The sequence below is a fragment of the Petaurus breviceps genome, unplaced genomic scaffold, assembly GCF_028583685.1.
Source record: "Petaurus breviceps papuanus isolate PSGF00001 unplaced genomic scaffold, PetGlider_PUasm1.0 99, whole genome shotgun sequence".
NCBI lineage: Eukaryota > Metazoa > Chordata > Mammalia > Diprotodontia > Petauridae > Petaurus > Petaurus breviceps.
In genome coordinates, this window is record NW_027187465.1 from 9,827,453 (window position 1) to 9,853,325 (window position 25,873).

General features: G+C 46.1%; 1 protein-coding gene across 1 annotated transcript in view; it reads left to right on the forward strand.

The window, feature by feature from the left end:
* Positions 1 to 25,873, forward strand: part of CORO1C (coronin 1C) — a 544,511-nt gene that overhangs the window by 430,492 nt on the left and 88,146 nt on the right. The window contains exon 2 of the mRNA XM_069081521.1: positions 25,627 to 25,738. The gene's annotated coding sequence lies outside the window, so the exon portion shown is untranslated. The remainder of the gene's footprint in view (positions 1 to 25,626; positions 25,739 to 25,873) is intronic.

Genomic DNA, 25,873 nt, shown 5'->3' on the forward strand with positions numbered 1-25,873 from the left:
AAAGGCCTTTAATACCAAACAAGTCCTTGGCCCCTATCCTTGGCTGCCCCCAATGTGGAAAGTCCCAACCCTACCTGGGAAGAAATACTGACAGTGATCGGTTCTTTTCAGTGCGCCAAGTACACAGCCCTATTGCGACCTCCACACAGCCTTCTGAGGGACGGAGCACAAGGGGAAACTGGAAGTCAGAGGTCCTGTTTTCAAATCTCACCTCCACCACTTGTTAGCTGTAGGACTTCAGACTAGTCTCTTAGTCAGTTTAAGCCTCCATTTCCTTCTCTGTAAACTAAAAACTAAAACTAGGCTAGATGGGCTGCAAAGACCCGTCCATCTCTAAATGTCTGCCTCTGTGATTCTCTGTGCCAGGAGCTGGGAATAAAAAGAAATTCAACCATTTCTTGCCTTCAAGGAGCCTGAGTTCTTCACGCGCTCCCTGTCTGAACCAGGAGGAAGGAGAAGAATAAGACTACTCAGGGTTTTTAACATGTATTTTCCCATTGATCCTCATGACAACCCTCCAAGGCAGCTGCCACTATCAACTCCATTGAGGAAATGAGGTGGTTCAGTGGACAGAGCGGCAACTCTGGCATCAGGAGGTCCTGAGTTCAAATCCAGCCTCAGACACTGACAATCTGTGTGACCCTTAACTTCTGTTTGCCTCAGTTTCCTCATCTGTAAAATGGGGATAATAATAGCACCTACCTCCCAGACTTGTTTCAAGGATCAAATGAAATAGTCATTGTAAAGGACTTAGCGCATAGTAAGGGCTATCTAAATGTTAGCTATAGTAATAATAATATTAGCCATGACAATGAAGAGGTTAAGTGACTTGCCTAGGGTCACACCACTAGATTTGAGGTCACATTTGAACTCAGGTCCTCTTGACTGATTTTGCTGAGGCCCCAGCATCTTCATATGCTTCTGTGACATGCCCAAGATCAGCCAGGAAGTGTCACAGACGGGCCTGCCCTAATCTAGTGGGATGAGCTCATAAGCTTTCGAGTTGGAGACCATCCAGGCCAATCCCCTGATGTACAATCTTCTGGCTCGAGAAGTCACTGCCAAGGACACTCATTGGCCCCAGCTGGGAGTCAGATGTTACTTTCTCCCGAACACACAACATCATGGTCACAGAGAGTGAAATGACTCTCCCAAGGACTTCAGACAGTTGCAGAGCTAGAACCTCTGAATCCAAACCCACAGCTCATTCCATTCTACAGAGTGTCTCTGTGGCAAGTCGGCAGGTTAATGTGGGAGAGGGCAATCGAGTGCTGGTGTGGCTTTCCCATTCCATTTTACAGATGAGGACACTGAGGCCCATCTAATGTTGAGAAGATGGGAGTCACAGATTGAGGTATTGGGATCCTAGCATGGCCTTAGAGCACCTTTGAAAAGCTGCCTGTGCAAGGGCCGGCTGTCCTCTTTGCATTCTCTGTACTGACTTTGACCAAGAGACCATGGTGGTCTTGAGATGCTGTTGCCTGAGAGGCCCAGATCTAACCCTCTCCTCCTCATCCCACAAGCTTACAGTTCTGGTCCTCTGTAGCCAGAACCAAGAGAGGCAGCGTTGTTGTTCAGTCATTTTGCAACTGTGTCCGACTGTTTTATGACCCCACTGGGGGTTTTGTTGGCAAAGACACTGGAGTGATTTGCTCTTTCCTTCTCTGGTTCATTTTATAGATGAGAAAACTGAGTCCAACAAGATTAAGTGACTTGTCCAGGGTCACACTGCTAGTGTCTGAGGCTACATTTAAACTCAAGCCTTCCTGACTTCAGGCCTGGTGCACTACCTAACTGTCCAGGGAGTTTGCCTCTACTTTGTGAAAAAGGGAGTTTGGATTAAATGGTCCATCAGTTCCATTTACTGGGATTTTGGAGAAGAATTTGACCAGCCAGACTGAGTTCAACCGCTCACATCCCTGGTCCTCTCTTCCTCATTTGTAAAATAAGTGGGGTGGTCTGGCAGGACTTCACCTAGGTCAGTGAACTTTAAGAAAAATTCTTTGTGATAACTGAATTATTTTATTTTGTTTTCTTTGAGACTCAGCGAGGCTGGAAGTACAGGACCTAGTCCCTGCATGGATTGTCACAGAGACCTTGGACTGCTCAGCTTTCAGTCTAGGTCAGTTTGCCCCTCCTGAGGCAGTGGCTTAGCTCTCCACTCCCAATGTTCCCCATGTTGGTACCTGACTTGGGACCAGCCTTGGCTCACTTGGGTTCAGAACTCCCAAGCTCCTCCCCCAGGAGCAGGAATTCAGGACCTGGGGCATCCCATTCAGCTTCAGAATTATATTTCAGTATAATTGGTTTCCTATGTATTTTGTGCATTTAAGATCCTGATTCTGAGCAGAGCTCCAAAGGCTTCACCAGACTGCAAACCGGGGCCAAGAAACTCAAAGGGAGTCTTTAGGGCCCCTTTTCCAGCCATGGACCCTATAGCCCCAGCCTGATTCTGGCAGATAACCTGATCCTTGGGATCCGTACAGAGAGCACAGCCCTTTAGGTCTCTGGCAGTTTTGCCCAGAGAGGTCACTTAACTCTCTGCTAGGCTGCTGGCCAGATCCTAGCACGGGAGTCAGCAGCCATGGCCCCCATGGAGGGTTAAAGCCAAGATAAACCCAGGGTCAGGGTGTATGTCTTGGAGAGCAAATGACAAGAGTTCAATTGAGGCCAAAGAGCATAGTGGTGGTAACTCCCAGAGAGAGGAGGAGAAGCTGTGAAAACACCCAGGGGGGTGTCTGTGGCCAACAGCTGCCTTCCTCTCAGTAGCTTCCCCCCTTCTCTTCCCCTTCCTCCCCATTTTCCTCTCTTTCCTCATCCCCCCTCTTCCCCCTCCCCATCCTTCCCTTTCCCTCCCCTCCTCTTGCTCCACCTCTTCCTCCTCATTTTCTTCCCCTTCTCCTCTCCCTTCTTCCTTCTCCCCTTCCTCATTCTCCCCTTCTTCCCCTTTCCCTCTCCTCCTCTCTCTCCTCTTTCTTCTCTTCCTCCCCTTTCTCCTCCTCTCCTTCCTCCCCTTCCCTTCTTCCTCTTCCATCCCCTTCCTCACCTTTCTCCTCTCCCTCCCCCCTCCTCTTCTTCCCCCTCCTCCTCCTCCTCCCCCTCTTCCCCTTTCCCTCTCCCTCCTCCCCTTCCCTTCTTCCTTTTCCATCCCCCTCCTCCTCTTCCTCACCTTTCTCCTCTCCCTCCCCCCTCCTCCTCCCCCCCTCTTCCCCTTTCCCTCCTCCCCTTCCCTTCTTCCTCTTCCATCCCCCTCCTCCTCTTCCTCACCTTTCTCCTCTCCCTTCCCCCCCTTCTTCCCCCTCCTCCTTCTCCTCCCCCTCTTCCCCTTTCCCTCTCCTCCTCTCTCTCCTCCCCTTCTCCCCTCCTCCTCTTACTCTTTCCCCCCCTTCTTTCTCCTTCCCCTCCTACTTTTTACTACTTGACAAGCAAGGTGCCATTAAAGGAATACTGGATGTAGACCTGGAGGTGGGCCTGGGTTCAAATCCTGATGCTATCACTCCCTCTTTGAACTTAGGCAAGTCAAAGTTCTCGGAGCCTCAATTTCCTCACCAGTGCAATGAGAGGCTTGGACTAGTTGACCTCTAGGTTCTAGACTGATGATCTGCTCATGAAGCCCAGGCTTCTAAGCTGTGTGACCCTGAGCAAGACTCCTTGCCTTTCTAAGCCTCCATTTCCTCCTTTGTAAAAAAAACAAAAAACAAAAAAACAACAGGTTGTGAGTTGTAGTGAAAAGAATGTTGCAATTGGAGTAAAAAGATCTGCATCTGAATCCAAACTTTGTTATTTACTAGCTCTGTGACCCTGGGCAAGTCACATAACCTCCCTGTGCTTCATCTTCTACATCTGCCAAAAGAGGAGATTGGATCAGATCACCTCTTTGATCTCCGTTATTAGATTCCAAATCAATCCACCAACTAGTAGCCAAAGTGCCTCAGATCTCAGTCACTGCAAAGGTCCTTATAATTTTAATATACATGAAGAAATGCAGAGTATCCAGGACTGAGGAGGGGATAGTCCCACTGCCCTCTGCCCTGGTCAGGCCACATCTGGAGTCTTGTATTCAGTTCTGGGGGCCACAGTTTTGGAAGGAAACTGATAATCTGCCACTGGCCTCCTTGGTCTTCCATCAAGACCCTTCTACATCTCTCAGCTCTGGGCATTCTTTCTGGCTGACCTCCATGCCCCCATACCTAGGACACTCTCTCTCTTCCTCTCTGACCTTCCTGGCTTAAGTCTCAGCTGAAATCTCACCTTCTCCAGGCAGCCCTCCCCAGTCCCTCTTAATTTCAGTGCCTTCCTTCTATTATGTAGAGAACTTGCTTTGTTCATATTTGCTTGTCTCTCTCCTCCTCCCCCCACATTAGACTGTAAGTTCCTTTAGGGCAGGGAATGCCTTTTTCTTCTTTTTGTACCCCCAGTGCTTAGCACAGTTCCTGACACATAGTAGGCTCTTTCCCCCCCCCCCGCAAAAAAATATCAATTACATGTAAATTTTTAACATTCTTTTAAAAAATATTCTTATTCCAAATTTTTTGCCCTCCCCCTCCACTTGCCCTTCTTCAGAAGGCAAACAATTTGATATAGATTATACATATGTAGTCATGGAAAACATATTTCCATATTAGCCATGTTGCAAAAGAAAACACCAACCAAAAAACTCAAGAATAATAAAGAAAACATGTTTCAATCTGCATTCAGATTCCTCCAGTCCTTTCTCTGGAGGTGGACAGCATTTTTCATCATGAGTACTTTGGAATTTTCCTGGATCATTGTATTGCTGAGAAAAGAGCTAAGTCATTCACAGTTGATCATCAGACAATATTGCTGTTACAGGGTACGATATTCTCCTGGTTCTGCTCACTTCACTCTGAATCAGTTCATGTAAGTCTTCCTAGGTTTTTCTGAAAGCATCCTGATTGTCATTTCTTATAGCACAATGATATTACATCACAATCATATATCACAACTTGTTTAGCCAGTCCACAACTGATGCTACCACAAAAAGAGCTACTATAAATATTTTTTAATATAAAAGTCCTTTTTAAAAAATTTGGACTCTTTGGGATACAGATCTAGTAGGAGCATTGCTGGGTCAAAGGGTATTCACAGTTTTATAGCCCTTTGGGCACAGTTCCAAATTGCTCTCCAGAATTGTTGAATCAGTTTACAACTCCATGAATATCCCTATTTTTCCATATCCCCTCCAACATTTATCATTTTCCTTTTTTATTACATTAGCCAATCTGATAGGTGTGAGGTGATACCTCAGAGCTGTTTTAATTTGCATTTTTCTCTTTTTTTTTTTTTATAAGCAATTGGGGTTAAGTAACTTGCTCAAGGTTACACGGCCAGTTATTTCTGGGTGTGGTGCCAAGTATCTGAGCCCGGGATTCGATCTCCAGGTCGTCCCAACACTGGAACCGGTGCTCTTACTCGCTGAGCCACCTGGCCGCCCCTATTTGCATTTTTCTAATCAATAATAATTAGAACTTTTTTTTGTATGACTATAGATAGCTTTGATTTCTTCTGAAAGCTGCCTGTTCATACCCTTTGACCATTTATCAGTTGGAGAATGACTTGCATTCTTACAAATTTGCCTTAGTTCTCTATAATTTGAGAAATGAAAGTTTTATCAGAGAAACTTGCTGTATCTTTTCCCCAGTTTCCTGTTTTCCTTCTATTCCTGGCTGTACTGATTTTGTTTGTGAAAAAAAAAATAATAATGTTATCAAAGTCAACCATTTTACATATTGTAATACTCTCTTTCTCTGGTTTGGTCATAAATTCTTCCCTTATCCAAAGATCCAACAGTTAAATTTTTCTACACTCCTCTAATTTGCTTATGGTATCACCCTTTATGTCTAAATCATCAATTTGATTTTTGACCTTATCTTGGTAAATGGTGTGAAATGTTGGTCTGTACTTGGTTTCTGCCAAACTTCATTCTAGTTTTCCCAGCTGTTTTGGTCAAACAGTGAGTTCTTGTTCTAAAAGTTTGGATCTCTACATTTATCAAACACTAGATTACTATGTTCATTTACTACTATGTATTGGGTATTTAATCTATTCTACTGGTTCACCTATTTTTTTAGCCAGTGCCAAACTGTTTTGATCATAACTGCTTTGTAATACAGTTTGAGATCTGATATAGCTAGGCCTCCTTGCTTAACTTTTTTTTCATTGATTCCTTTGATTGAACTTTTGTTCCTTCAGATGATTTTTAAAATTATTATTTCTAGCTCTATGACATGATTTTTTAGTAATTTGATTGGTATGGCATTGAATAAGTAAATTAATTTAGGTAGAATTGTCATTTTTATTATATTGGCTGTTTACTCATAAGCAATTAATATTTCTCCAATTTTTTAGATCCGACTTCATTTGTGTAAAGTTTTTTGATTGTGTTCATATAGTTCCTGGGTTTGTCATAGACTCCCAAATATTTTATATTGTCTACTGTTATTTAAAATGGAATTTCTCTTTCTATCTCTTGCTGCTGGATTTTGTTGATAATATGTGGAAATGCTGATGATTTATGTAGGTTTATTTTATATCCTGAAACTTTGCTGAAGTTGTTAATTAATTCAAATAGTTTTTAAGTTAATTTCCTACGATTTTCTAGGTATACCATCAAATCATCTGCAAAGAATGATAGTTCTTTTTCCTCACTGCCTATTCTAATTCCTTCAATTTCTTTTTCTTCTCTTATTGCTATAGCTAGTCTTTCTAGTATCATATTGAATAATAGTGTGGTGATAATGGGCATCCTTGCTTCACCTCTGATCTTATTGGGAAGGCTTCTAGATTATCCCTGTTGCAGATGACACTTGTTGATGATTTTAGTTAGAAGTTACTTGTCATTTTAAGGAAAGTACCTGCTTTCTAGTGTTTTTAATAGGAATGAATATTGTATTTTGCAAAAAAGCCTTTTCTGCACCTATTGAAATAGTCCTGTTATTTTTGTTGTTTTTGTTATTGATATGGTCAAATTATGCTGATAGTTTTCATAATATTGAACCAGCCTTGAATTCCTGGTATAAATTGCACCAGGTCATAGTGTATAATCTTTGTGATATATTGCTATAATCTCCTTACTGGTATTTTATTAAAAATTTTTGCATCAATGTTCATGAGGAAAATTGGTCTATAGTTTTCTTTTTTCTGTTTTTGCTCTTCCTGGTTTAAGTATCAGCATCATATTTGTGCTATAACAAAAATTTGGCAGGACTCCTTTTTTACCTATTTTCCCAAATAATTTCTATAATATTGGAATTAATTGTTCTTTAAATGTTTAGTAGAATTTACTTGTGAATGCATCTGGTTCTTATTCATCCATTTCACTTAGACTGTCAGATTTGTTGGCACATTTTTGGGCAAAATAGCTCCTAATAATTGCTTTATTTTCATGTTCACTGGTGGTAGATTTACTCTTCATTTTTGATAATGGTAATTTGGTTTTCACATAATAGGCTCTTTTATTTTTTGCTTGTTTTTTTTTTTTGGAGGGAAATTGGGGTTAAGTGATTTGACCAAGGTCACATGGCTAGCTAAGTGTTAAGTGACTAAGGACGGATTTGAACTCAGGTACTCCTGACTCCAGGGCCGGTGCTGTATTCACTGTTCCACCCAGCTGCCCCTCATAATAGGTTCTTAATAAATGTTGAATGATTGATAAGCTGGAGAGTGTCCAGGGCAGGGTGAGCAGGATGGTGAAGGACCTGAGCAGGATGGTGAAGTCCATCCTAAATCAGGACCTGGGTATGTTTGGCCTAGAGAAGATTATAATAATGCTAAAAAAAATAATAATAGAATGTGAGTTCCTTGAGGGCAGGGACTATTTCATTTTCATATCACCAATGCTTAGCTTGATGCCTTGTACTTAGTAGGACTTTGATTGTTAGGATGGTAACTATCTCCAAGTGTTTGAAGGTCTTTCTCATTGAGGAAAGATCAGTCTTGTTCTGCTTGGTCCCAGAGGATAGAACCAGGAGCCAAAGGGAGAAATTGCCTTTGATAGAAGGCAATTTGATAGAAGATTTCTCCTATCAAAGATAGAAAATAGAAGCTGATTTGATAGAAGGAAAAATTTCCCAAAAATCAAAGCTGGTTTTTCTCCAGGGGTAGCTAGGTGGCACTGCAGTGGATAGGGCAATGGCCTGGCAACCAGGAAGACTCATCTTCCTGAGTTCAAATCTGACCTCAGACACTTACTAGCTGTATGACCCTGGGCAAGTCACTTAACCCTATTTGCCTCAGTTTCCTCATCTGTAAAGTGAACTGGAGAAGGAAATGGCAAAGCACTCTGGTATCTCTGCCAAGGAAACCTCAAATGGGGTCACAAAGAGTTGTACACAACTGAACAACAAACTCTTTTTCCATCTTGGGATGGAGCCTTGGTACTAGGCCATGGGACAGGAGAGGCACTGCAAGTGTAGAAAAGAATGCCTCTTTAACATGCAGTTTAGAGTGTGTGGATCAAATGCTTGTGGTCCTGAGTCATCTCTACTACTGGGAAATGATGGGAGGGAAGAAGGGAAAAGAAGGGGGAACATCAGGGTGGAAAACTCGGTTAAGGTAGAAACTCCTTTCCCTAGGCGGCTCTCCTGGAAGGAAAAGCCTCTGACATCACCCCAAGGGGTGAGGGAATTTTACAAACTGTGTCTATGTTCTGCTCCAAGGGGATGTTCTGGAGACTCCAGAGTTCTAGGCTAGTCTGCATCTTTTCTCTAGAACTTCTAAAACCAGGGTTCTCTAGAATACTGGTTGTAGTGGGGCAGAGACAGGGAGGGTTATCTTATATACAGAAGCCTCCCTTGGCATCATAATCAAGCATTTATTAAATCCCTACTATATGTCAGACACCAGGCTAAGTATCCAGGGTGCAAAAATGAAACGATCCCTGCCCTGAGGAAGCTCACCTTCTTTTATTATTGTTGTTTTTAGCATTATTATAATCTTTGTCATTAATTATAAGTATAATAATAACAATAATGACAATACTGAAAGGGTAGCAAGGTATAATGATTAGAGAGCTAGCTCTGGAGCCAGAAGGGACCTGAGTTCAAGTCCTGAAATTGAAAGATACTGACTGTGTGACCCTGGGCAAGTTATTTACCTTCTCAGTGGTCTAGGAAACACTCTAAGGCGGGGTTCTTTACCTAGGGTATTCAAACAAAAAAAAATTTGGTTTTGCTAACTGCATTTCAATATAGTTGGTGGCAGCTAGGTTGCACAGTGGATAGAGCACCAGACCAGGAATCAAGAAGACCTGAGTTCAAATCCAACCTCAGATACCTACTAGCTGTGTGACCCTGGACAAGTCACCTCACCCTGTTTGTCTCATTTTCCTCATCTGTAAAATGAGTAGGAGATGGAAATGGCAAACCACTACAGTATCTTTGCCAAGAAAACCCCCAATGGGGTCACGAAGAGTTGGACACAACTGAAAAAATCCAATAACAAAAAAATTTCAATATAATTAGTTTCCCTTTATAATTTTATGTATTTCACACATTTAAAAACATTATTCTGAAAAGGGTTCCATAGGCTTTCTCAAATTGCAAAGAGGTCCATGGCAGACAAAAAAATTAAGGAACTCTGTTCTAAGACTATACTTTGTGACAAAGTGGCAATCTACATTAGCAGAGGGAGTTTCTCAGGTTGGATTTCCCTATACCAAGTCTGGTCCCTATCCCCTAACAATAATAATCAATAACACTTCTATAATGCTTTTGAGATTTGCAAAGTGCTTTATGTCATTTGCTTAGGGGGAAGGGAACAACATGTATTTGGAGAGGACAATATAACACAGAGGGACAAAGACTGGGCCTGTGATTTCCTTGTTAAAGGTAATTCCCAGAGAAGGACAAATGGTCTCTCCGCTAATGTTGGTCAGCACCTTCTCTACAAATTGCAATTGTAGAAAGTTGCTTGGTGGCACTTAAAGCTTAAGTGACTTGTCCAAGGCCACACAGCCAATTGTATCAGAATTAAGATTTGAACTCAGGTTTTCTTGACCCCAAGGCAGCTTTCTACTCACTACCCAAATACAAAGTAATTTTTTGGGAGGGTTGCCCCAAAAAAGGGGAAATCACAAGAGGTTTCCTGTAGGAAGTAACATTTGAAATGGACCTTGAAGGGAGATAGGGAATTTTCACCCTATTTCCTTAAGTATAAGATTTTAAAAATATTTTATTTTTATCCTTTGTTTTTATATCACCTCCCTTTCTGAATGTAGTCAAACTTCTTTCCTACCCATTGCGCCATCCTTGTAAACCAACACATCTCTTGTAACAGAGATGAGAAAATGCACCTACCTCCTCTACCCAATGCAATCTACCATCTGCCCTGCTAATTCTAGTCTTAGAGAATTGTCTGCTATTGTTACATTTACAAGCAGGGCTAGGTTAAGTGACTTGCCCAGAGTCATATGGCTTGCTAGAGCCTGAGACTGAATTCAATCCCATTTGTTCCCATCTGTAAGTACAGCCCTCTCTGCTGTGGTTCCTCTTTTGACCCCTCCCTTCCCTGGGCCCTTCCTTCCTCTGTGGAAAAGGGATGTTGGTCTAGATGACTTCTAAGGACCCTTCCAGCTTTAAATCTGATGGCCCATCCAGTCCATTGTGTGTGCCATCCTGAGAATGTGAAATCATTTACTCCAGCACACATCCCTCTTTTCCAGACTCACCTCCAGAAAACACAGCCTTCACAATGTTGCCTTTTATGCTGAGATCCAAGGAGCAGTGTCTGATTCATGTTATGGGAGCTTTCCAGGCAGGGCAGCCTGATATCTGCTTCATGGGCTCCTCCCTTTAGAAAAGCAAAAGAGACATCAAGGGAAGCCAAGGACACCAGCACAGCCTTGACTGTGTGTCTGGAATGGGTCACATTTCAAGACCAAAAAAACCAATTAATACTTCATTGTGTGCCAGTTTCCTCATCTGTACAATGGGAATAATGTAACCTCCTTCCCAGGATTGTTGTGAGGTCATTTCTGTAAAGTGCTTTGCAAACTTTGCTTTGCATTATTAATTCTAGCTGTTATTAATAGGAAATGAGCTTTTTAGAATTTAAAAGGCTCTAGAAATGCGAGTTATTAGCCTGATTTTGTTTATAATTCTTTCTGTACCGGTATCTCATTCATTTCTAAATAAATCCATCCCTCCTGTTCTCCACTCCCAAAAGAATCCCTTATGACAAAAATGTAAAGAGTACAGTCAACATGCTTTTATTTAGGACCTACTATATTCCAGCTACTGTGCTAGTGATACAGAGAAAGGCAATAGACAGCCCCTGCTCTCAAGGAACTCACAGTCTAATGAAAAAGGAAAAAAAAGTTGAACAAAGCCAACCAAAACATCAACCCTGTCTGCCTGTCTATGCAATCGGCTTCTGCAAGGTTTCTGCAAGGCAGGAAGAGGTATAAACTTGCTCAATTCTTTTCTCTCTTTCTTACTAAGTTTAGTCATTATAATTACACAGAATTCAATTTCAATTTATTTTGCTCTTTCTGTTTACATTGTTGGAGTTATTGTCAACCACATGAAACACCTACTATGTGTCATTATGCATATTGTTTTCCAAGGTTTGCTAATTTCGTTCTGTATCAGTTCATTTAAGTTTTCCTGTGCTTTTCTGAATCTCTAAATTTGTCAGTTCCTTTCAGTAAACTAATGTTCCATTAGATTTATATATAATCATTGGTTTCACCATCCCCCAATCAATGGGCACCTACTTTCTGCCCTCCCCCCCAGTTCTTTGCTATCACAAACAATCATGCTATAAATATTCATAGGACCACAGATCTAGAGGAGAAGGGCCCTAAGGTCCAATACAGAACTTAGCAAGGACTCCCTCTACAATATTACCAACCAGAGATCATCCAGCCTCGGCTGGAACTCATTTTCTCCCCAGGCTGTGCTTTCTTCTCTGGGTTAGTTCTTACAAGCAAATGCTTCCTGATATCAAGTCGAAATTGTCTCTTTGTAACCTCTACCTTTTACTCTTGGTCCTGACCTCTGCGTATAAACAGAACGAATATAATCCTTCCTCCAAGTGGAAAGATTCCTTCAAATATCTGAAAAGTTGTGTTCTGGCCATTCCCCTGTGAAAACATCTTTTCTCCAGACTAAAGATTCCCATTTCCTTCATCCTGGTTGGTCTTCTCTGTACACTCTCTAAATAACAATGGATGATAGAATTTCTATTTTTATTGGTTTTCAATCATGTCTTTATGACCTCATTTGGGGTTTTCTTGGCAAAGATATTGGAGTTTTGACATTTCCTTCTCCAGTTTATTTTACAGATCAGGAAACTGAGGTAGACAGGGTGAATTGACTTGCTCAGGGTCACACAGCTAGTAAATGTCTGAGGCTGGATTTGAACTCAGGTTTTCATGACTCCAGGCCTGCTCTATCCACTGCACCACCTAGCTGCCCTAGATTTTATATATCACTTCATAAATATTGCTTTACTTGATCCTCTGAGGGAAATTATCATTGAATAACTAATGATTAGCATTGGGGAGACACAGGATTTATCCTTCTCTCAAATCTTACTCTCTACTAGGCTAAATCAGTATCTCAAAAACATTGCTAATAATGAGATTGGATTAACTTCCCCATCAATCTTGTTCAGACCCACCAGCTGGGGAGGCCCATTGTGTTCTACTCAAGTCTGGGCTGGGATAAATTCTTTGATTAAATTCCCCAAGTCTGGGGTTGGTTTGGAAGTAAATGACATGACCAAAGTCACATCCTCTAGCCCCTCAATAGAATAGGTCCACCTCTCATCATAATAGTCATTCCCTCTCATTACTTGTTAACCAATCAGAATCAATTGCCACCCTCAGGAACACCTAGTTGTCCAAGGGCATATAAGCATTGAGTGGATTCCACCAGGGATCTTTGGCATTCAAGAGTGTTGCTAACCCCTTTTATTAATTGCATGTTAGCATGAATAATAAAATGATGTCTCTCGAACATTTTAAATGGCATACCCTGGAAACAGGTGCTCTTATCCCCATTTTACAGATAAGGAAACTGAGGCAGGCAGAGGTTAAGTGACTTGCCCAGGGTCACACAGTTATTAAGTGGCTGAAACTGGACCGAACTCAGGTCTTCTGAAAATCTGTGGGAGTACCCCAGTCAGGGATCCTTGTTAATTGCAGATCATAAGCTTGAAAGTGGAATGTGAACTCCTTCAGTGATCCATAGAACTGTAACATCAGACATCTAATGCTGGAAGAGACTTTAGAGGACATCAAATGAGCTCCCCTCTTCCCATTTTACAGATGCAGAAACTGAGGTCCAGAATGGACAAGTGACTTACCCAAGGTCACACAGAGTAACATGAGAGGCAGGATTTGAACCCTTTATCTCTGACTCCGGAATCACATTTGTTACAAGGCAGGGCACTAAAAGGCTGGGGCAGACATACCCTTTAGAATGCTGGAGATGTGAGAGACCTTAAGAATATCAAATGTCAATGTTAGAGCATATAATGTCAAGGGCCACAGGGTGCCTTGGAATAAAGTATATCAGAGCTGGGAGGGACCTTAGGATCCAGGAGTTAGAATGGGCCATTGAACACAAAATGTCAAAGCTAAGAGGGGGCCTCATAACAGAGAATGTCAGAGCTGGGAGGACCCTTAGAACAGGGGATGTCAGAGCTGGGAGGGGCCTTAGAATCCAGGAGTTAGAATGGGCCATTGAACACAAAATGTCAAAGCTAAGAGGCAGCCTCATAACAGAGAATGTCAGAGCTGGGAGGACCCTTAGAACAGGAGATGTCAGAGCTAGAACAGGGAATGTCAGAGCTGGGAGGGGCCTCAGAACAAGGAATTTCTCTTCAATATAGGATGAAGAATCTTAGATTTAGACTAGAAGGTACCTCACAAGTCTCTCTTTTCTCAATTTTGCATATGAGTAAAGTAGGTCTCAGAAAAGACCTAGGATTAGGATTCAAACCCGTGGTCCCCTGACTCCAATACGCAGCATCCTTTCCAGCTGCCTCCCTCCAATCCTCTCATTTTACAGGAGAGGAAACTGAGGTCCAATGACTCCTTGGGGAAGGCAGACTGCTGCAGAAATAGGCAAAGCCCTCCCTGGTGAGGGGAAGGAGTCGATGGGGGGATGGGCAGTAGCTCATCCGAGTCCCTCTGGGGAATCTCTTGTCTCACGGTCAGGGCTGAGGTGAGCAGGCTCTGGGGTCCAGTGTGAACCGTGGGCATGGCCAGATTGGGAGTGGAGAAGAGAAGCAGTCAACCTAGGGAATCTGGAGGCCCCTGCAGGTTCCCCTGAGTCCCTGTAAGGGGCGTCACTCTCCACCCACCTCTTGTCCTGCGCGGGCGCCACGCTGTGCCGCCCCCCCCTCCCCAAGCCAAGGACACCTCGAACACCATAAAAGGCTCTGAGCCGAGGCTCGACTGAGCGGGAGAAGCCGTGGCGTCCGCGGGGCTGGGGGAGGGGAGAGCAGAGCACCCTTCCCCTGCAACCCCCTCTAGGTCGATCCAGGGATCCCGTAGCCCCTGCCGGCTTCTCAATCCGCTTCGAACTGCTGCAACAGTCGTTTGGATTAGCGGTCTCTGCTCTTCTGGTGCCTCGGAGAACCAGGGGCGGGGGGGAGGTCCCGTCGATTACACCTGCCTTGTGGATGTCACCCTTCATCCCCCCCCCCACTGTCACTCTGACTAGGACCCAAATCCGGCGTCTCGCAGGGAGCAGCCCCTCCTCACTTCACACTCCCCCTCCGGGAACCCAGCTGCTGCTGCTGCTAGGAGGGGCTTGGGGGAGAGCCTCCCTCTCCCTCCTGACTCCTCCTCTTCTCCCTCCTCCGCCCAAGGGGCAGCAGATGGTCCAACTAGAGCTCCGCAGCTACCCCTCCCCCTTGGAAGCGCCCAGAGCTCCAGGGCTTCGTCGGGCGCCAGGGGGACCGAGTCTAGGGGTAGAGAGGGAGGGGGCTCTGGCCCCGCCCCCTCGGGGATGCGCGACTTCGGGGCGTCGACCAGAAGTGTTTGGCCTCGGCACCCTCCTGGTGCAGCCTACCGGAGAAAAGAGCGGGTGCCTCCCACCTACCTAACCCTCGCCACCTCATGCAGACCTCCGTCTGGTCCCCCCGGGGGGGCGCCCAGAGCAATAGGATTCGGGCGGGCCCCAAGCCGGACGAAGAGCCCCCCGAAGCCTCCAGTCTCCTGCAGGTCTCCAGTGAGACTCTGTGGCTGAGCCGGCCTCTGAACTTCAAAGGGGAGTCCCGGCGGGGGCCCGTCGTGTACGTCCGGGAGGAGAGCGAGCTCCATGTGCGCAGCCTGGCCACGACCCAAGGACCCGCGGGCCCAGTGGTGAGCACCGCCCGGGGCTGCCTGAGCCGCCAGGGGAGCAGCTCCTCCGACGGGGCGCCCGACGGTGGCAGGCAGGTAAGCCGTCTGCCGTGCGCGCTGGCTGGAAACTGGACTCCTGAGCCCCGACGGCTGCAGATCTCCGTGACGTCTTCCGTGATCCGGGCCTCCAAGAGGCAACCAGAAGGGGCCCCACCACAGCTTCTGCTCCAGTCCGAGGACAAGCGCGTCACACCGACGCCCCCTCCCAAGGTCCACAATGAGGATGAGTGGGTCACATCGACACTACCTCCCTTGGTTCAGACCAAGAACAAACCGGTCACAGCGGCGCTCCCTCTCCTGATCCGGACCGAGGACAAGCGGGTCCCATCGACGTCCTCTCTCATGGTCCGGACGGAGGACAAGGAGGTCACACTGATGCCCTCTCTCCTGGTCGGGGCCAAAGACGAGCTGGTCACGCCGATGCCCTCCCTCCTGGTCCGGACTGAGGACGAAGGGGTCACATCAATGTCCTCTCTGCTGGTTGGGACTGAGAACAAGCGAGTCACATCGACGTCCTCTCTGCTGATCGGGACCGAGGACAAGCGGGTCACATCAACGTCCTCTCTCCTTGTCTGGACCGAGGACGAGGGGGTCACATCGACACCCCTTCCCCAGCCCTGGAGAGATGACAAGCCAATCAAAGTGTTGGACATGAAGAAAACCTTTGAGGCCCCTACGGCTCGCCCACCATCAGCACCCCCAGTCCGGAAAGGTGAGAGGTCGCAGGGTGGCTGAGGGAGTGGTCAGCAAGCGAGGGGTTACTTACGGGACGTACAGAGGGAGGAGCTAAGGGGCAAGACGGGAAAAATCATTGGCTTTAGGGCAGGAAGCGACTTTAAGAGATCCTCTGGGCCCGAGGTTCTTAACCCAGGATCTTCACTTTGGGAAGAATTGGGTCCAGTCCTCAAGGCCAGCTGGGGTTCTTTATCTGGAGTCTGGGGACTGTTTTTAAAATATTCTGATAATTGTATTTCAATGTAATGGCTTTTTTTTTTTTTTAGTCATCCTATGTATTTTATGAGGATTATGAGGAATCCATTAGTTTCCCCAGGATGCCACCCTGGGGGAAAGGGGAAGTGTCCATGATGGAGATTTTTCTGATGGAGAAAACAGAGGCCCAAAGGGGTCAAACCACGAGCCTGAGGTTGTTACACAGGAGGTAATTGTACTAGAATTTGAACCAGGACTTCTCACCCCAAATTGTGGGTTTGCTCTGCTCTACCTAACAGCAAGGAAAGAAGGAACAAATTAATATCCCTTTCTTGTTTGGATCAGAAACCTCTGATTTCTCCTCATTCTTTTCTGGGACTAGGACCCTCAGAGGTGGAGGCCAGGGCCCCCCACTTTCCTCTCTTAACTCTCCCGGTCAGATTTAGAGGTTAGCTCACTTTGGTGCTTCCCCCCCCTCCCCCATCAATTGATCAAGAATTTATTGAAGGCCTTTTATGTCCTAATACTGGGAATATGAAACTGAGAAACAGAGAGAAAGAGACAGAAAAGGAGAGGAAAAGGAAAGTGGGAGGGAAGGAGACAGAGGGATGGACAGAGAAAGAGAAACAGAGGGGGACAGAGACAGGGAGAGGAGACAGTAGAAGTCTCTGCCCTTAAAGAGGTTCAGTTGTAATTTGATGAAAAAAGTTATAGGCTCCTGGAGAAATGGTATGAGGCCAGCTCTGATGATTGTATTAAACTGGGCAACAGATTAGATGCAAATAAAGAGGCCTGGTTGAAAGGTGGCCCATGAGTCTCCAGGTGTCAGCTGGGAATGGCTTCCTAGAGACTGAGGGTGGGGGGGATGCTCAGGTCACAGAGCAATTTTCCAAAAGCAGATGCATTTGAATCCTTCCTATAATCTCAAGTCAGTCTTAAGATAATATACAAGTCTAGCAGAAAGCAAGCTGATTTTTGAGTCAGGCAGTGAGTTCTAATCCAGTCTTGTCTCTGCTGCTTAACTTCCTATTTGACCAGCAACAAGGAATATGACTGCTCTGATCTCAGCTTCCAAAGTAGTAATAGGGAGGCACATGGGCTCTAACCTGCCTCCCAGCCCAGCCCTGACATCCTCTGTTCTAAGGCCCTTCCCAGCTCTGATATTCCGTGTTCTAAGGGCCCTCCATACTCTGATATCTTTTGTTCTAAGGCCCCTCCCAACTCTGACATTCTCTGTTTTAAGGTCCTTCCCAGAGTTGACATCCCGTGTCCTAAGTTTCTTTTTACACTTCTGTCTATGTTCTAATACCTCCTCCTGGTACAACATTCTTTGTGTTTTGTTTTTGTTTGTTTGGTGTTTTGTTTTTGTTTTAAAGATTTCTTATTTCCTTCCAGGTCTTAAACATCCTATGCTCTAATTCCAAAGCTTCTCTCTCTCTCTCTCTCTCTCTCTCTCTCTCTCTCTCTCTCTCCTCTGTCTCCCTCTCCCTCCCTTTTCTCCTCTTTCTCTCTCTGTCTCTGTCAATCTCTCTCCCCTCCTCCTCTGTCTCTCTCTGTCTTCCTCTCCCTCCCTTCTCTCCTCTGTCTCTCTGTCTCTCTATCTCTCTGTCTGTCTCTCCCTCCCTCCCTCCCGACCTCCTTCTCCCTCCTCCCTTTCTCTGTCTCTTTCTAAGGCCTTGCATCCTCGGAACATCTGATGCAGTCAGAGGGAGGGCCAGGAAGCTTTCAAGCCTGCCTTCTCACCTGCCTTGAGTGTTTGGGTTTGTAATTCCACCCTGTTTTCATCCCCAGAGCAGCTTAATCCCCTTTGAAGCCGTGTCTGCATTTGCATACATGAAAAACACTGTCAGCAATGGAAGCCTCTGGGAACAAGGAGCAGATGTGGGCCATGGGTAGCCCTGAGAATTGGGCTTATATTTTCTTCCATCCCTGAATAATGAACACTCAAGGGGAATGAATGGCTGCTGATGGTGTGGGGGTGGGAGAGAGCAGGGAATGTCAGTTTCCTGCAAACAGATGGTTGCCCATTCATAGGGTCATAGACTTAGGGCTGAGAGAGACCTTTTGGACTACTGAGTCTGAAACCCCCCCCCCCATTTTATAGATTCAGAAATTGAGGCACAGAGTGGTTAACTGACTTGCCCAGAGTCATACAGCTAGTAAATATCAGAAGCGCCTGGATTTTTCTGGCTCTTTCTACTCCATCTACTACACTGGACTGCATCCCATTCTAAGGACATTTGTTAAAGGCGTCTTTAACAGGGCAGGACCCTGTGCTAGATGGTTGGGATACAAAGAGAGAAGAAACCATGCCCACTCTCAGAAGAAGCAGAAAGGCAAAGACAGGCTTGGCTTCAAAGGTCTTGGGGTCCTTCAGTTGGGATCTGTAGACTGATGGAAGGAACCTGCTCTCTCCTTCCTCCCTCTGCACAGGTAGGAGGGAGAAGAAATGTAGCCATGGGCCTGGAGGGGAAGGCCCAGGGTTCAAGGCCTAGAGTTCAAAGCCCAGATCTAACACTAACTGTATGACAAGATTTCAGGCAAGTCCCCTGTGGAATAATGGGTGAAAGTAACCTCAGCAGTCAGGCCAGAAAGGCCCAGGACCTTGTGCAGGTTGTATGGCCACTCAGACCTAGGCAATTCTGTTAGGCTAGGAATGACAGAGCAGGGACCCCCCTGGCTTTGGAAAAAGGAGGGGCTCCAGACTCTGGGCTGAGAATCAAATGGAGCAACAGAAGAGACAGTTTCCTTGTCAAATGAGGGGTTGGCCTAACTCATCCTGAAGGCCCCTCCAGCCCTGACACCCCCTGTTCTGAGGCCCCTCCCAGCCCTGACATCCCCTGTTCTGTGGCCCCTCTCAGCTCTGACATTCTCCATGTTTTAATGGCCTTTCCTGTTCTAAGGCCTTTCTTGCTCCAATGGAAGGAAAGAAGGAATAACAGGAAGGAAGGAAGGAAGGAAGGGAGGAAAGAAGGAAGGAAGGAAGGAAGGAAGGAAGGAAGGAACTTTGTGCTTGATACTTATGTTCTAAGAAAGATATTCAATCCACAGAAGAGAGTGGGGGCCTGAGAGGGGTGTTTTGGAGAGAGAAGCCAGAAAGAACAGTGATTGGGATAACAGGGCAAGTGATAAAATGTTGGTCCATGCCAGGATTGCCAGTGCAGATAATCTGATTACTGTTCTGAGAAAAAAGCAGATGGGCAGACAAGGTTTAGAGGTCCTCTCTTCTGACCCCCTCATTTTGCAAAAGGAAATCGTGGCCTGGAGAGTACCTTGATCAGGATCACACAAGTAGCAAGTGACCACAGGCATAAGCTTGGAAGCCAGAGAGAGCAAAGGACAGAAGGTCAGCCTTAGAGTCAGGAACACCACTGGGGTTGGAATCCTGGTTGCCTCCCATTGCTTGTGTTACCGTGAACACATCGTTCAACCTCTCAGTGTCCCCAAGGCAGCCTTCTAAGTCAGTTCAAGTCAACACTCATTTGTTAAGCACCTACTATGTGCCAAACTCTGTACTAGGTGCTGGGGATACAAAGGAAAACAAACTCAACATTCCTACTGGCAGCTTACGTTCTTCAGGGCTCAAATCTAGGGTCATCTCCAGTCACCCTGATCTTGCCACTGGACCCAGAGGGCTCCAGAGGAGAAAGTGAGGCCAGTGACTTGGTACAGCCCTCACTCGCTTAAATCCAATTCACTTGCAAGTCATGGCATCACTTTCCTGATGCCATGGTCCTCAAGGACAAACAGCAACAAAGTACAGAGAAGTTTCTGTTTTGCATCAGTGGAGGGAGATTCCATGCTGGGAGCTCCACCCTCTGAAAAAATCATTACTTTGGACAAAAACAAAACACAACAAAGTTAAAATGCTGGAATTGGGTCAGATGGCCATTAAACTTCCTTTCCTCCTCAAATGACACTTGCAAGGGTGACAACTTTGGATACTCAGTTTCCTCAGTGGAACCCAAGGCCAGATTCAGGGACTTTGGGTGGGAGTTTGAGGTATTTAGGAGCCCAATCCTCTTTTTGTGCAATCACTCAATCCAGAGCTAACAAAACCAGTCCTTCCTCCCTCTGATGGGGGTAAAGGGGAGATCACATCCCTCAGTTCAAGTGCCTTAGATCACGTTAGGTTTAAAAAAAAAAAGCAAGAGAGTGGATATGAAATCAATATTTGGCTTTGGAAAACTAAGCATCAATAACAGACATGAAACCTGAAAACTTAATGATGGGTAATTATAATGACCCAAGCTTGCCTCTAAGGAAGAGATGAGAAAATCCACCTCCTTCCTTCCTCTTGGCAGAGATGGGGGCAGTGGGTGCTTCCTTCAAAACATAAACTCCCATTTTTTTTCTGACTCCAAGTCCACAATATCTGCACACAGAATGTCTCCACACCAATTCTGCTTGCAGATGAAAATGGAAACATTCACCCAAATATCCAGTTGTTTTCTATGTAGAGTTTGACTTTTTGTTATCGATGGGACAAGACCACTGGGGAATCGATGGACATTTCCCTTTCTGTCTTTTTGCTGCCATGTGTAGGCAAGGTTCCAGGACCTTGTGAATTAGAGTTTCTGCTACCCAAAGTACATGGCATTCACTGCATTGATTAGAAAGCTCTTGGTGGTTCTGATTTGCTTGGTGTCTTCTATTTCCTGTTTGTGAGTAGTTGGGACAGTCTGATGTTCACTGGGGAGAGGAGTTGGCTGGCTTGGGTGTCATAAGCTCTGGCCAAGCCAGATGCAGACTCTGGGTCAAGGCCTTATGAACCCAAAGATGATTTGATACGTGCATGAGAGAGCCCTCTTCTTTGCCAAGATGGATCCAGACTTGAGTACCACCTGGCAGGGTGTCCGCTGAGTTTATCTCAGAGTGTCATTTTTCTTACTGGCATTTATTGAACACCTTAGATTTTGGTGGGATCTTCTTTTGGAGTGATGCCAATGCCTTAACCCCAACTCTGGCTGGCTTTCCTCTTTGGGTTCTGCATCAGGTGCTGTGGAGGGAAGAAAACACCCCTCTTCAGGTCTAGGCCCAGGCAAGAGAATCATAAAAGCCTAGTTTTGGAGCTAGGAGGAACCTTGGGAACCCTCCAATTTTAAAGATGAGGAAAGTGGGAAGACCCAGACAGGTAGAAGGTGTGTGATAGGGGATAACACAGCTTCTTAAGTTTCTGAAGGGAAATAGTCTCTAGCACCACGATCTCCACTTGTCCCTCTGAAACAGATCCATAGGAGAGTTTGAGCAGGTGTTTTGTGGGGGAATGTTGTCCCAGGTGAGTGTCTGAAATTGAGAAAGGAAGGTGGCTAGGCATGGGGGGAGGGGGACAGAAGTCACCTTCATAATCCTATCAGGCCCCATTCTCCTTTTCTCTCAGAACCTGCTTCCCCTCTTCCTCTTTTTCAGTACTGGTGGTAAAAGGAATTCTGTGAGGTGACCAGACATGCATGAAAACTGGGCATATATCTGAGGTCTCTGGAATTCAATCCTGATCTGGTCATCAAAACCCTGGCCTGGGGGCAATACTGGTGGGCCTTTACTCTGGCTTCCAGTAGGATGTTTATTCACCCCACAGCATTCCTATAGAGAAGGAAATTTCTAACCTGGAAGTCAGAGGATTGACCCTTCTTATCTTTTAGAGAGAGGCAGCTGTAAGGAAAAGAAAGCTGGATTTGGAGGAGTTAGGGAGATTTGAGTTAAAATCTTGCCACAGACACTTCACTAAGTCACTTAGCTTCTCACAGGCTTAGTTATCTCATCTAAAAATTTAGGGAATAATAAAGGCATCTATGTCACAGGGTTATTGTGAGGATGAAAGGAGATAATCCATGTGAGGCATTTTGCAAATCTTAAAGTGTTATATAAATGCTGGCTAATATTGTTCTTATCTGTTTATGTTTTTCCCACTTAGGAGGATGTAAGCTCCTTGGGGCCTGGAACTAGCACAATGCCTGGTTAAACCGAACTGAATCCCCTTCGGTCTGTAGGCTAGAAAGGGCTGGTGGAAGGTTTTTTTCTTCTCTTTTACTTTTCTTGAGGCAATCATCCTTCCCTGCTTATAAATTGTTCACTGGGTTATCCACTATTGCCCATGCCCAGGGCATGCTGTATGAGAGAGCTGTGTAAAAGTGAACACTTCTGAGAGTGCAAGTTTATTTTCCCCTGAGCATCTCCAGCCCTACCAGCACCTGACTTTTGGGCTGCCTATTTTCATTCTGGGGGCTTGGGGGTCCTTCTGATTTATATGGTTTCCTTCAAATGTTTCAGTAGGATTAACTGACTCCTTTTTCCAGGTTACTCATGGCAAATTGGGGTTCCTAGCTCTCTTTCCTAGAGACAGGGAGCTGGGGGCTTTGCAGAAAGTCAGCTGGGAATGGGCACCAGGATTCCCTATCTCTTTGCATGCACGTCAGTTTCAGGGATCATTCTTTCTGCCTGTCTCTAGTGCATGTTGCTGGAGCTTTTGCGTGGCTAGGGAGTCTTGCTTGTTTGTCCCAGACTCTCCAGCTTACAGAGAAAGAGAGGGGCAAGTCGGACACCCTCCAGGGCTTCCATGCCAACTGGCGCCCATGAGCTTCTTCCAAGTGTCTTTCCTGCTGGCTCCAGTGGAGGCTTTGCTGGGAGGCTCAGTACGGCTGGGTACTGTTTCCTCTGTAGTGGCTGGTTGTGCAATCTCTTCCTGCTCTCTCTGTAAATAAGCAACCACTCAGCTGACCAGCTGATGAGGTGGCACTCACTGATCCTTGGGCAGCCGCCAGGGCAAGGAGTAAATCACCAGAAACGACACTTATGTCCTAAAAGTAGGAGTGAAAGTATCCAGTGGAACCTCTCAGATACCACTGCCACAAATATGAAGCAGGTAGCCTGCAACAGACAGTGAATAAGCATTTATTAAGTGCCTACTGTTTGCCAGGCACTGTGCCAACCACCAGTGATACAGGGAAAGGCAAAAGACAGTTCCTGTCCTGAAGGAGCTCACAATCCAGGGAGAGAAATGTCAGTTAGTAAACATTTATTAAATTTTTCATAACTTTTTCAATATTGTTTAATATGTTGGTGTCCTTTGCGATCCTCAGGATTTTATTTTGTGCATTTAAAAACATGATTCTGAGAAGGGCTCCATAGACTTCACCAGATTGGCTGCCAAAGGGAACCATGACACAAAGCAAGGTAATAGGCCCTGCTTTAATTAATGATTAGACATGGGTTAGCAGGCTCTGCCAACTCAGAAAAGGCTTTGATAATAAATGACTCTTACGAGGCCCCTTAAAGTTTGCCAAGTGCCTTGTATGTAAGATCCCTCTTAAGCTCAGTCTGACCCTGTGAGGTGGGGTCTTGGAATGGCTCCTTTTTACAGATCAGGAAACTGAGGCTCAAAATGGTAAGTTTTGTGGGGTTCTTTGCCCATGATCAAACAGCATCATAGATGAGATTCAAACTTTCCTGGCTCCCAGCTCAGCATGAGAATCCACTACTTACCACAATGTCTGGTAGGTGAAACTGCCTGGCTCTGAAGACCTGGGACAAAGGGAGCATAACCAAGTGAAATCCACTCTTTTCTGGTTTCAAAGAGGGAAATCATAGAATTAGAGGATTTTTTTTGGAGGGGGAAGGCAAGGCAATTGGGGTTAAGTGACTTGCCCAAAGTCACACAGCTAGTAGGTGTCAAGTGTCTGAGTCCAGATTTGAATTCAGGTCCTCCTTTCTCCAGGGCTGGTGCTCTATTCACTGCACCACCTAGCTACCCCTGAATTAGAGGATTTTTAAATGTCAGAGCTAGAAGGGCCCTTAAAAATCATCTTGTCTTAGTATCATAGGGTCAGTCAATGAATGAGCATTTATTAATCAACGACAATATACCAGGCACTGCACTAAATTTTGAGGTTTCAAAGAAAGGCAAAAAAGTCCTCTGCCCTGACCTCAAGGAGCTCTCATGCTAATAATTACACTTGAATCCAGTTGAGTTTGATCTGATCCTCTGATCTGGTCCACTCCCCCTTACATTTACAGAAGGAGAAACTGAGGATCACAAAAGTAAAGAAGCCTTGCCCATGGCTACAACTTGGCAAGATAGCATGGTGCTGTCTGGATTATGGATTTAGAGCTGGGCAGAACATTGGGGAAATCACCTCACCCAGCCCCATTGTTTTACAGAAAAAGAAACTGAAGTCCAGAGAGGTAAATTTGGTCACCACCAGACAACACTATGGCAGTCAGAATTTATTTTACGGAGGAGGGAAACTGAGGCTTAATTAACTTGCTCAAGGTTACACATGTAGTGATAATAAATGATAGTAAAACATTTTAAAAAATCTTTTTTTGTTGGGGCAGCTCCTTAGTGCAATGGATAAAGCCCTTCAGACACTACTAACTGTGTGACTCTGGGCAAGTCTCTTAAACTGGATTACCTCAGAAAACAAAGAATAAAATCTCATTTTTTTTTGCTGAGGACAACCTTTGAAGGTAGGTACTTTATTTTCCCCATTTTACATATGGGGAAACTGAAGCTGAGTGGTCCAGTTACTTGTTCAGGGTCACACCGTAAAATATCTGAGGTCACATTTGAACTCAGGTGGTCTCGTAGGTCCAGAGCTCCTATCCATTGCACCATCCACCTGCCTCTGGTAGCAAAGGTAGGATTCAAACTCATGGCCTCTTATTAGGAGTCCTGGCTTCTCTGCAGGTTTGCTGGTTCCCACAGAATAGGGAGGAGCTTTAGGGAACGCTCAGTGTAACTGGGAAAAGAAGATGGGGCGGGGTGGGATTGTGAGCCAGAGTCCAAGTGCAAGTGGTGGGGCCCTCCCAGCTGCCCCGGGTCACTCCTACGATCAGGAGGCGGGGTTAAGGATGCAGAGGGTTGTTGAGGCAGTGAGCGGAGCTCTGAGAAGACAGTAAAAGCGAGCGGAATGAGACTGGCTAGGGAGTTTGGGGGAGTGGGCGGGGCTCCGTAGCAATGGGCGTGGCTTAGTTCTGGGGGAGGAAGGAAAGACTGGGAGGAGGCGGAGCGCATGCGCGCTATCATTTTCAAGCGCATGGGAAGCAGAGAGGGCGTGGCCTGAAGCCTCCACTCCCTTCGATCCGGGGGCGAGGCTAGAGCAGGCGCGGTTCGGTCGCGTCCCCACCTCTGGGCAGGGCAACCCTTGGCTAGGGCGGAGGCCCTCGGGGAGGAGGCGGGGCTTGTGCAGGCGCTATTCCGCCTCGCCCCTCCCCTTGGGCCGGTCCGGGGGCGGGGCCGGCCCGGTGGTGGTGCTCGCGCCCCTCTCGGCGGTGGGCCCCGCCCCCGAGCCGCGCGCTCCCTCGCGCGCCGCGCCGCGTTCAGTGCCAGGCGGGAGGCGGCAGCGGTTGGACGCTCGCTCGGTGGCTGCGGAGCTTGCGGGACTTGGGCGGCGGCGGCGGCGCCTCGGGCTCCAGGCGGGCACCTCTAGGCAGGTGAGCCGTGCGGGTGGTGGGGAGACTGGAGCCGGGGAGCCGGGCCTGGGCCCGGCGCCGGCCTCCTCTTCCCTCTCTGGTCTCCCTCCCCCCTCCCCCGCCTCCTTTCTCCTTCCCTTTTTCCTCCTTCCTTCC